At 49.1% G+C, this 9,616-nt stretch overlaps 1 long non-coding RNA gene across 1 annotated transcript in view; it reads right to left on the bottom strand.

Annotated features, from left to right (window-relative positions):
- LOC138165186 (uncharacterized) overlaps window positions 1–9,329 on the bottom strand; it is a 13,691-nt gene extending 4,362 nt beyond the window's left edge. The window contains exon 1 of the long non-coding RNA XR_011169297.1: window positions 8,755–9,329. This is a non-coding gene — a long non-coding RNA (uncharacterized lncRNA). The remainder of the gene's footprint in view (window positions 1–8,754) is intronic.
- Window positions 9,330–9,616: the final 287 nt, after the last annotated feature.

Raw genomic sequence — 9,616 nt, forward strand, 5'->3', positions numbered from 1 at the left:
TTCTTCTCCTCTTCTTCCTTCTTTTCCTTCTCCTTCTCTTCTTCCTTCTTTTTCTTCTCTTCTTCTTCCTCCTTTTTCTTCTTCTCCTTCCCTTCCTCCTTTTTTTCTCCTTCTCTTCTTCCTTCTTTTTCTTCTCCTCTTCTTCCTTCTTTTTCTTCTCCTTCTCTTCCTTTTTCTTCTTCTCCTTCTCTTCCTCTTCCTTCTCCTCTTCTTCCTTCTTTTCCTTCTCCTTCTCTTCTTCCTTCTTTTTCTTCTCCTCTTCTTCCTCCTTTTTCTTCTTCTCCTTCCCTTCCTCCTTTTTTCTCCTTCTCTTCTTCCTTCTTTTTCTTCTCCTCCTTCTCTTCCTCCTTCTCCTTCTTCCTTCTAACTTCTTTCTCCCTCCTCCTCCATCTCTTGTCTAATCCCAAGAAGCTGAGAGACGGTCTCCTCATCCTCATTTTATAGATGAGATACGTTAGTGGCTGGTCTGCCACCATTCACTGTCGATGTCATTTCCCCACTGTGGGGTGTGAGTGTTCTCTCTTCTGTAAAAGAAGGTGGTTGCTTGGATTCCTTTTAGGCGCTAACCTCTTCTATTTGTATTCCTGGGGCTGTCATACCTTCGATGACTCCATTGCCTGCTATTCCTTCCCATCCTGTTAGAAAGGTGGTCATTTACTCAGTCTCCAAGCATTTATTAAGCACCTACTGTGTGCCAGGCTCCTCTTGGAGCCCACATTCTAATGGGCGAGCCAATATTTCAATGACTAGGTGCATGCAGGACGTATCCAGAGTAGGTCCCCTCAGAGAAGTGTCTAGGACATGGGGGAAATAGAGCACAGCCTTCTGTACAAGGTGAAATTTGAGCTGAGTCTTGAAGAGAGAGTCCAAGGTGGAGGTGAGGAGTGAGGGCATTCCAGGCAAGGGGCCCAGCCAGGACAAAGGTGTGAAGGTGGGATTCGGATTATCACAGTTGAGGAACAGCCACTTGCTGGTCCCAGAGTGTGAAGAAGGGAGTAAAGTAGGAGAACCCTGCTGTGCAGAGAGATGAGGAAGGATAAAGTTTGGCAAAGGGCCCTGAGATTCGGCTGTGACAAGATCAGGGGGACCTTTGGAAAGAGAAGTTTCAGTTGAAGGATGAGGTCAGAAGCCAGAGGGAGAAGAGGAGTGAAGGATGGGGTGTAGGTGCTTTTTTTTGGGGGGGGGTGTTAAAGGGCCATAGGAGACCTCTGGCTAGTGAGGAAACCCCGGCCAGGCTGACAGCTCCCCACTGCTGGTTCTCCTGCCTTGATGATTCCAGTCCTTGGTCCCTCCCACTGGTGCCTTCTGGCCTGCACTTTGGGGCACATTTTTCAATTAAAGCAAATTACAGGCCTTCACTGGTAGGATTTAGAACTGGAATTAGTTTTGATTAGAGCCAGTGAGGGAACTTTGAGACACTTCTTGGGATAATTGGAGACACTTGTGGGCAGCCTGGAGTAGAGCTGGGTGTCATGGACCTGGGATGGTGATAGCCCCAGCTTGGTGGACTCGTGTGCCCTCGAGACTCTCTGGGAGAATTTTGTTTGCTCTTGTACCTAAAGTATTTATCACTAGTTTGGGGGAAGGAACAGGTTGGCCTGCCCATCCAGTTCTCAGATGACACAAAACTGGAGGGATAAGTAATGTAGATGACAAAAGCTGGCATCCACCAAAACCCTAGAGAGGAGAGAATGATGGGAGGAAACTTGAATGATGACGTTTATTGTGATGAGCCAGATGTCCTATAAGTGGGTCCAAAAATTCAGCCATAAAGTACAGAACAGAGTGTGTGAAAAGGATCTGGGAAGAGGGGGTCCTAGTGAGCACCAGCCAAAAAATCTGAGAGGGCCTTTGGCTTCTTGGACAAAGACAGAGCTTCCAGAATGCCGGAGGCAGTAAACCCTCTGTACTCCCTTCCTGTCGGTACACTGACATATTGTATTCAGTTTTGGGGAACACCTTTCAGGAAGGATGTTGTGTAGGGAGAGGTTTGGGAGGCAGAGAAAACTGAGAACCTGAGGTCAGTCAGTCAGTAAGCATTTATTAAACACCTCCTATTAAACAGTAAGCATTTATTAAACACTTCCTATGCCAAGTACTGTGCTTAAGGACTGGAGATATAGAGAAAGAGCCTGCCCTCAGGGAACGCCCATGCAAAGGGGGAGAAGACAAGTAAACAATAATGTGCAAACAAGATGTGAACAGAGAGGGAATATCCTCTGAAGGGAGAAGACACTGGCATTAAGGGAAACGAGAACAGGCTTCCTATAGAAGGGGAGACTGGACCAGAGGCCTGAAGGAAGCCAAGTTAACTGAGAGGTAGAGATGAAGAGGGAGTTCCTGGCACGGGGCACAGCCAATGCACAGGCATGGTTATGGGAGATAAATTGTGGTTGAATGGGGAGGAAGCAAAGGGTGGGCTGGATTGTTGAGTAAGTTGAGGGAAGTAAAAGGTGGAAGCTTTAAGTGTGAAAACAGGCCTTTATATTTGGCCCTGAAGCTAATCAGAGTTTTCTTTCAAAGACCTTACTTTACCCAACCAAAATGAGGGGTTTGGACTAAATTAATCCCTAAGGTTACTCCTAGGTCCAGCATTTGATGTTCTAACATCCTCTGTTCTAAGTTCCCTCCCAGCCCTGACATCCCCTGTTCTCAGGTCCTTCCCAGCTGACATTCCCTGCTATAAATAGGCCTCTCACAGTTCTGACACCCCCTGTTCTAAGGCCCCTCACAGCTCTGACATTCTCTGTTCTAAGGCCCCTGACCTCAGATCAGGCTTCAGACCCCACTTCTCCACTTGATGCTTGTAAGCTAGACCCTGGGTCAGAGAAGAATGCTTGTGAGCTTCACGTGGGTCCCTCCTACTTAGGCAGGTGTGATGTGAATTCCCCCCAGTGATGAGCTCACCTTCCTTGACCAAGGGAGGAAGGTGGAAAAGGACTCTTAGACTTGGATAAAGGGTCTCTTATCTTAATGAGGACCTAAGGACATACCTCCCAGAGGCCCTCTGGGAGGGCTGTGGAGCCTTTCCAGGAGCCCCATGCTGGCACAAGAGCAGGGAGTTCTGAGAAGGCGAGTGCTCCAAGGGCACTCACTGTCTGTACCCCTGGCTTGGCACCAAGGATATTCTCCCTTGTGTTGCCATGGCAATAACCGGGCACCCCAGCGAGGCTGGACGCTCTGGGGTCAAGTGAAGAGGCCTGCTTTCTCATGATGCTCATCACAAGGAGGAACTCCTAGAGCTACAGTAAAAAGAGTCATGGAATATCTGGGCTGGGAGGGGCCAGAAAGCAGAGGGGGACCAGACTGGGCGGGGTCTGAGAGCAGGGACTAGCAGGGCTGGGAGGGACCTTAGAACAGAGGGGGACCAGACTGGGCAGGGCCTGAGAGCAGGGACTAGCAGGGCTGGGAGGGATCTTAGAGCAGGGACTGGCAGGGCTGGGAGGGGCCTCAGAGCAGGGAATATGAGAACATAGAACATTAGAGCCAGAAAGAACCTTTGTATGTGGAATGTTACATTTATCATACTGGAAATAAAAGGAACCTGAGAAATTTTAATGAGAGTTCCAAGGATAAGTGGAGGGCTGGGTAAGATTCAAATTCCTAACTTGTTTTCCACTCCATAAGGCGCTCCTGTGTGAGCCTTTGCACAGTGGTGGCACAGTGTTGGGAAAGCTTCGTCACAAGGAGGCAAGGTGGGGGGGACAGAACGAGAGGGGGCTGGAAAAGCCGTCCAGGGGAGGTAACCTGCCTGACTCTTCACAACCCTCTCAGCCCTGCTGCCCTGTGTCCTCAGGCCCCTCCCAGACCTGACTGTCACTGTTCTAAGAACGCTTGAAGTTCAGACATTGTATGTTCTAAGGTCCTTTCCAGTTTTAACATTCTGTGTTAAATCATTTAAATCAATGATTCTGTGGCTTTAAATCTTTGTCCCTCCCAAGGTCATCCCCTCCTCTCCTGTCCCTTTCCAGATGATAGGAAGGAATTTCTCATAAATATACTCACTTAATTGCACTGAGTCCACAATGGCCCCAGGGTGCTGGGGCTTATGAATCCCCTCATGATGGAGGTGGCCTGCAATCTGTTTGCCATCCCCATGGCCCCCTCCCTTGCTTGATTGTTGGCAAGTCTCTGGGGTTGCTTGCCCTCTTGGAGAAAGGCATAATGTCCTCCTTGTGCCCAGTTTGGGGGGGACAGTTGGGGAGTGTGAGGTAGAAGATTGAAGGGAGAGGAAAGGCTTAGGGACATGGGCACTTAGCCCACACTGTGTCCTCAGATGTACAGGGCAGTGTTCTCTTGAGTGTTTTTCTCTCTCTCTCACTTTCTATCCCTCTCCCTCCTCTCTCTCCCTCTCTCTCTTCCTCTCTTCCCTCTCCCCCTCCCTCGCTCTCCCTTTCCTTCTCTTCCCCTCCCTCTTTCTGTCTCTCTGTCTCTCTGTTGTCTCCATAAGCAAATGAAGCTTCTGATAAAATTCCCCTTCATATCTTAATGGATTCCAGATGCTGATCAATATTTGAAGCATTAGGAAAAGGGCTATGGCCTTGAGTATGCTAATGAGCTGATTGGTCAAATGGGGGAAATGTTCTTTCATTAGGTGAATGTCATATCAGGAAGAGATACAACCTTGACGTCAGGGCAGGCTTTTTCACTCCTGAAGTGGTACACGTCAGTACAGGAATTAGGAATGGATTTAGAGAGCCAGAGCATAGCTCAAGGTCAAGTCATACTATATGAAGTCAGTCAGTAAGCATTGATTAAGTACCTGCTGTGTCCCAGCTAGGTTGTACAGTGGATAGAGTGTTGGGCCTGAGGTCAAGAAGACCTGAATTCAGATCTGGCCTCAGACATTCACTAGCTGCGTGACCCTGGCAAAGTCCCCTAACCCGGCTTTCCTCAGGTTCCTCATCTCTAGAATGAGCTGAAGAAGGAAACAGTAAACCTCTCCAGTATCTCTGCCAAGAAAGCCCTGAAGGGTAGGGAAGGACTGAAAAGCAACTGGACAGTAAAACATGTCAAGCCCTGTGCTAATGGATGGGGATGTGGATGGAAAAAACCCAGAGTCTCACAGGAGCTCACGCTCTGATTGAAGGAGACAGCCCCTGAAAGAAAGCTGACATGCAGAGTCGGTGCAGAAGAGCCCGCAGGGGGCAAGGCCCAGGACCGGCCTCCCTTAGTTTACAAAGGAGGCATTTGAGGCCCACCAAGAGGAAAGCAGTCCCCCAGGGTGACTGGGAGCAAGCATTAGCCTGGGGACGAGGTGCCTGGCCCTCCAAATCCAGAGCCAGGACTTTTCTCTCGGGCCCCTTGAGACCTCAGGCCTCCACATCTCCTCGGGGCAGAGCAGAGCTGGGAGGACTGGAACTCAGGACTCTGGACCCCCAGTTCAGGGCTCTTTCCTCTTACCTACACTGTCTCTGGCATCTTCCTGGGCAAGTGCAGATGGTTCTCCCCAGGGATTTGACCACAGAGTCACCAAGAGATTGTTGAGAATCTCACATCTCTCCCATTATAATACATTGGCCATCACCTCCCCCCCTCCCCACACACATATACAGTCACCACTGGCTGTCTCACCTCACACCTGGACTCTGGCAGTCGCCTGCTAGCGACTCTTGCCCCAAACCTCCCTCCTTCCAGGCCTTCCTCCGTTCAGCTACCAGAGTGATCTTAAAGCCTACCTACCCAGGTCACACTCCCCTACTCAGTGAACTCTAATGGCTCCCTATGACCTCTAGGATCCAGCTTAAAATCCTGTTTGACTCTTAGCTCCTTTGTACTTGGCCTGATCCCACCTGGTGGGATCCCCACTTCTTATGCATCCTCTCCCCCACATACTCTGACCCAGTGACAATGATTTCCTTGCTGTTTCCTTAAGAAGACTCCCCATTCCCAACTCCAGATATCTTCACTGTCTGTCCCCCCTGCCTGGAATCCCCTCTCCCCTCATCTCTGCCCCCCGACTTCCTTCTAGAGTTGGGAGAAGGGGAGTCTTATTGCAGAAACAGCACGGAGATCCTTGTCGCTGGATCAGAGTCTGTGGGGGAGCTGGCCATTAGACTAGAAGCACGTTAAGGGCAGGCCCCGGGCCTTGAGCTTCTGTCCAGACCTTGAAGCAGGTGATGGGACTGGTAGCCCCTTCCTCACTCCCTCCCTCCATAAGAGTTTGTTGGTTTGAATTCTAGCCAGAGTCCCAACCTGACTGCTGCTGAGTTAGCCAGAGAGGCCTGTCAGATGGGCGCAGTCATAAGCACAAAGGACAAACAGTTAGGAGAAGTGTTTAGATCTTGGGACTGGAACAAAATTGACTTCTTTTAAAGATGGAGATAATGATCTAGCCCCACATCAGCTCGATGGGAGATGGGGGTAGTGTCTTCTTTATGTGGGTAGAGCACAAGTGGCCGAATGTCGCCTGAACCCAGAATGCCGTCCACACTGACTGCAGGGGGTAAGTCTCTGAAGCATGCCCAGAAGAGGGTAACCAGGAAGTTCGGGGGACCAGGGGACCAAAGAGCCCTCTGCAGTATTGTAGGTCCCAGTCAGTCCCTTCCTTCCCTTTGCTCAGTTTCCCTCTTTGTCAGAGGGTGGCCCAGGTGGCCTCTTCCAGTTCTAGACGGTATCCTGCGTGAGTCCGTAAAGAAAGAACTCGACTTCACAGCTGGCCTAGAACGGGGACTTGGTTTTGCTGATGGAAGTGAAAGGATTAACTTTCGTCCCCTTTGATTCAGCCCATTTAGAGAAACATTTATTAAATTTCTTCTATGAGCCAGGTGCTAGAGTAGGCATGGGAGAGATTCAGACATAAATGAAACTATCCTTGCCCTCAAAAAGTTTCCATTCTTTTGGAGTGAAGCAAAACGCATGAAGATGGGTCAATACAAAACACAAAAAAATGGGGGGCAGGATTTTTGGGGGGTAGCACTCGAGTTGAGCCTTGGAGGGAGGTGGGGGGATTCTGGATGCAGAGGTGAGGAGGGTATTCCAGGCAGAGGGCACAGCCTAAGCAAAGGCAAGGCGATGAATGTGAGATGGGGTGTCATCCATGGCTTGTATAGGTGAGGACATTTTGGCCAGATGCATGAAGGGTGAGAAGAATGTGTAGTAAGCCCGCAAAGATACAATGGGCCAGCTCGAAGGGCTTTAAACAAGAAGCAGAGGAGTTCACGTTTGATCTGAGAGGCACCAGAGAAACTTCTTGAGCTTCCAAAGTTTGAATTAGCCAGAGCAACGAGGGGAGGGCCCTTCTAGAGAGAAGCCTGGGGTGGGGAGTGGAGACCCATGATGGCCATCTCTAACTCTGGGAAGACTGAGGGATGGGTCTGGGCACAGGGCCTGGCACAGAGCGGGTGTTGAAAGGGATCCCAGAAGCCCTCGTTTTACAGATGAGGAAACTGAGGCCCGGGAGGTTAGATGGCTTGCCTGAGGTCACAGAGGCTCCTTTGAACTCCAGCCTTCTGCCTCCAGAGTGCTATAATACATTTTATTACAATCCAGTGCTTTTGAATTAAATTGAAATGAGATAAGGGATCAGACTCATCCTGCTTGACATCTGGGGCAGAGTTATGAGCAAAGTGGAGTGACAAGTTTGGGGCTGCTTTCTACCCACCAGCGCTGTTTCCAGTGTGGCCTGGGCTTCACTGGAAGGAGTGACTTCCCCATCCCTGGAGGTCTAGCTAAGGCAAGATGACCACTTTGCAGGGGTTTTTTAGAGGGGACTCTTGTTCAAGTATGAGAGGAAACAAGGGATCCAGGATTCAAATTCCATTCCTGACATGCCCTAATTTTGTAATTCTGGGCAATTCTATTACCTATCCAAACCTAAGTTTACCCACCTGTAAAATGGGATTGAGTAATCAAGCCTGCCTACCCCTTCCTTTGTGTGGAAAGCACTTTTTAAACCTTTAAGAGCCATAGAAATGGGGATGGTGATTATTACAGCGGGTTGGGCTAGAAGATCTCTCTAGCTGATGGTTCTGTGATCCTTAGAAAACAATGTAGCAAGAGTGGAAGGAAATAGGATTTGGAAAAAGCAGACTTGAGTTCAAATCCTGGCTCTTCTACTCACTAGCTACCTATATGACCTTAGTGCAGTCCCTCACTTTCCTCATCTGAGGCATTTGGAGGGCCAGCGTGAGGAAGAAGGATGTGCTTTGCTGTTCTCGTCCCAGAAAGCAGAACAGGAGTGGGGCAGTACTGAGAAAAGACCAAGGCTTGACCTAACAAACAACTTTCTAACAATTAGAGCCAAAGTTGAACAGACCGCCTCTGAAGGTAATGAGCTTCCCATCCCTGGAGGCAGATGCTCTAAAATCTGAAAGGTTTCTCTTCAGTTGCGACTGCTGGTTTCTTCCAGCTCTGTCCAATGAGGGACCAGTATAGATTACTGCCAAAGCCTTTTTCCTCTCTCAATACCATGATCCCAACTCTATCATTTTCAGCAAGGTAGATATAATATAAAGAACACTGTTTGAAGACTCAGAGGACCTGGGTTCATATCCTTCCTCTGTTTCTTGGTACTCCCCTGGGCCTCATTTTCCCCATCTGTAAGACGAAGTGGTTAGATTAGAGGGCCTCCTAGATCCTTCTCACTCCAGATCTGTAACCCTATGACCTTGGCCCTCAGTTTCCTCGTTTGTAAAATGAAAGGGTTGAATCATATTACTTCTGAAGTGCTATCCAGTATGAAATCTGTGATGCTGAGACCTGTGTTCTGATCGCTTCGCACCCGCCTCTCCTTATCCCCCCAGAATTCCTTACCGTGGAGTCGAGCCCTCCTTCCAGCCCCGTAAGGCTTAATTGTTGCAAATGGAACCCTTGTTCTACAGAAGTCCAATAAATCTCCAGTCTGTCTTCCCCGTAATCAATCACAGATTGCGCATCACTCGAGGAAGAAGCCCGCCCGCTCTGGTCTCCATGTCAAGGCCGCTGGTGATTTTCATGTCTTGTGGTTTCAGTTTGGCCAATGTCATTTTCAAGGAATTTCCTGCCATCTGCGTTCAATTGAATTTTCTCACAGATTTGTGCTTGCTTGTAAATACTGGGGGCGAGCAGAAAGGGAAGCTTTGTTCTTAGTGATATTTCAGAAAACCGGGAATGCGCTTTGCCAGCCCCCCCCCCTTTGCTCCCATTTTGTTCTTTCTTCTCTCCCTCCTTATTTTTTTTTCTTTAAAAAGGTGTAAACTCTCTAATAGCTCAGCGATTATTTTCAGGCTCGGAAATGCCAGTACCTGGTGAGTCTCCAGCTGAGATTTTCTTCCCCCTTCTCTGCCTCCCCGCCTTCTCCAGAGTGGATTTACTCTATCATTCTTCTGCTGATGTGTTTCACTCATAAGGAGGGTGTTTATTTGCCTAGTTGGGTCTCTGAGTTCTTCTTTCTCTTTCCCTGTCTCCTTTGCCCCCGGGTGGGCGTGGGGGTGTTCTAGCATGTGGAAGTCATAGGACTGGGTCTAGCATAGGACATGGTCCGAGGATCAGAAAGGATCTCATGTTTGAAGAAGGCCGTGACTTTCTAACCTTGTTTGTGGGTGAGTGTCCTGGCCCACTTTGGTGTTCTGGGGAAACCTTGGAAACCATGGTTTTAAATTCATAAGATAAAATTCAGAGGCTGGCAAAGGAATCC

This window comes from Petaurus breviceps, unplaced genomic scaffold (assembly GCF_028583685.1).
Source record: "Petaurus breviceps papuanus isolate PSGF00001 unplaced genomic scaffold, PetGlider_PUasm1.0 208, whole genome shotgun sequence".
NCBI lineage: Eukaryota > Metazoa > Chordata > Mammalia > Diprotodontia > Petauridae > Petaurus > Petaurus breviceps.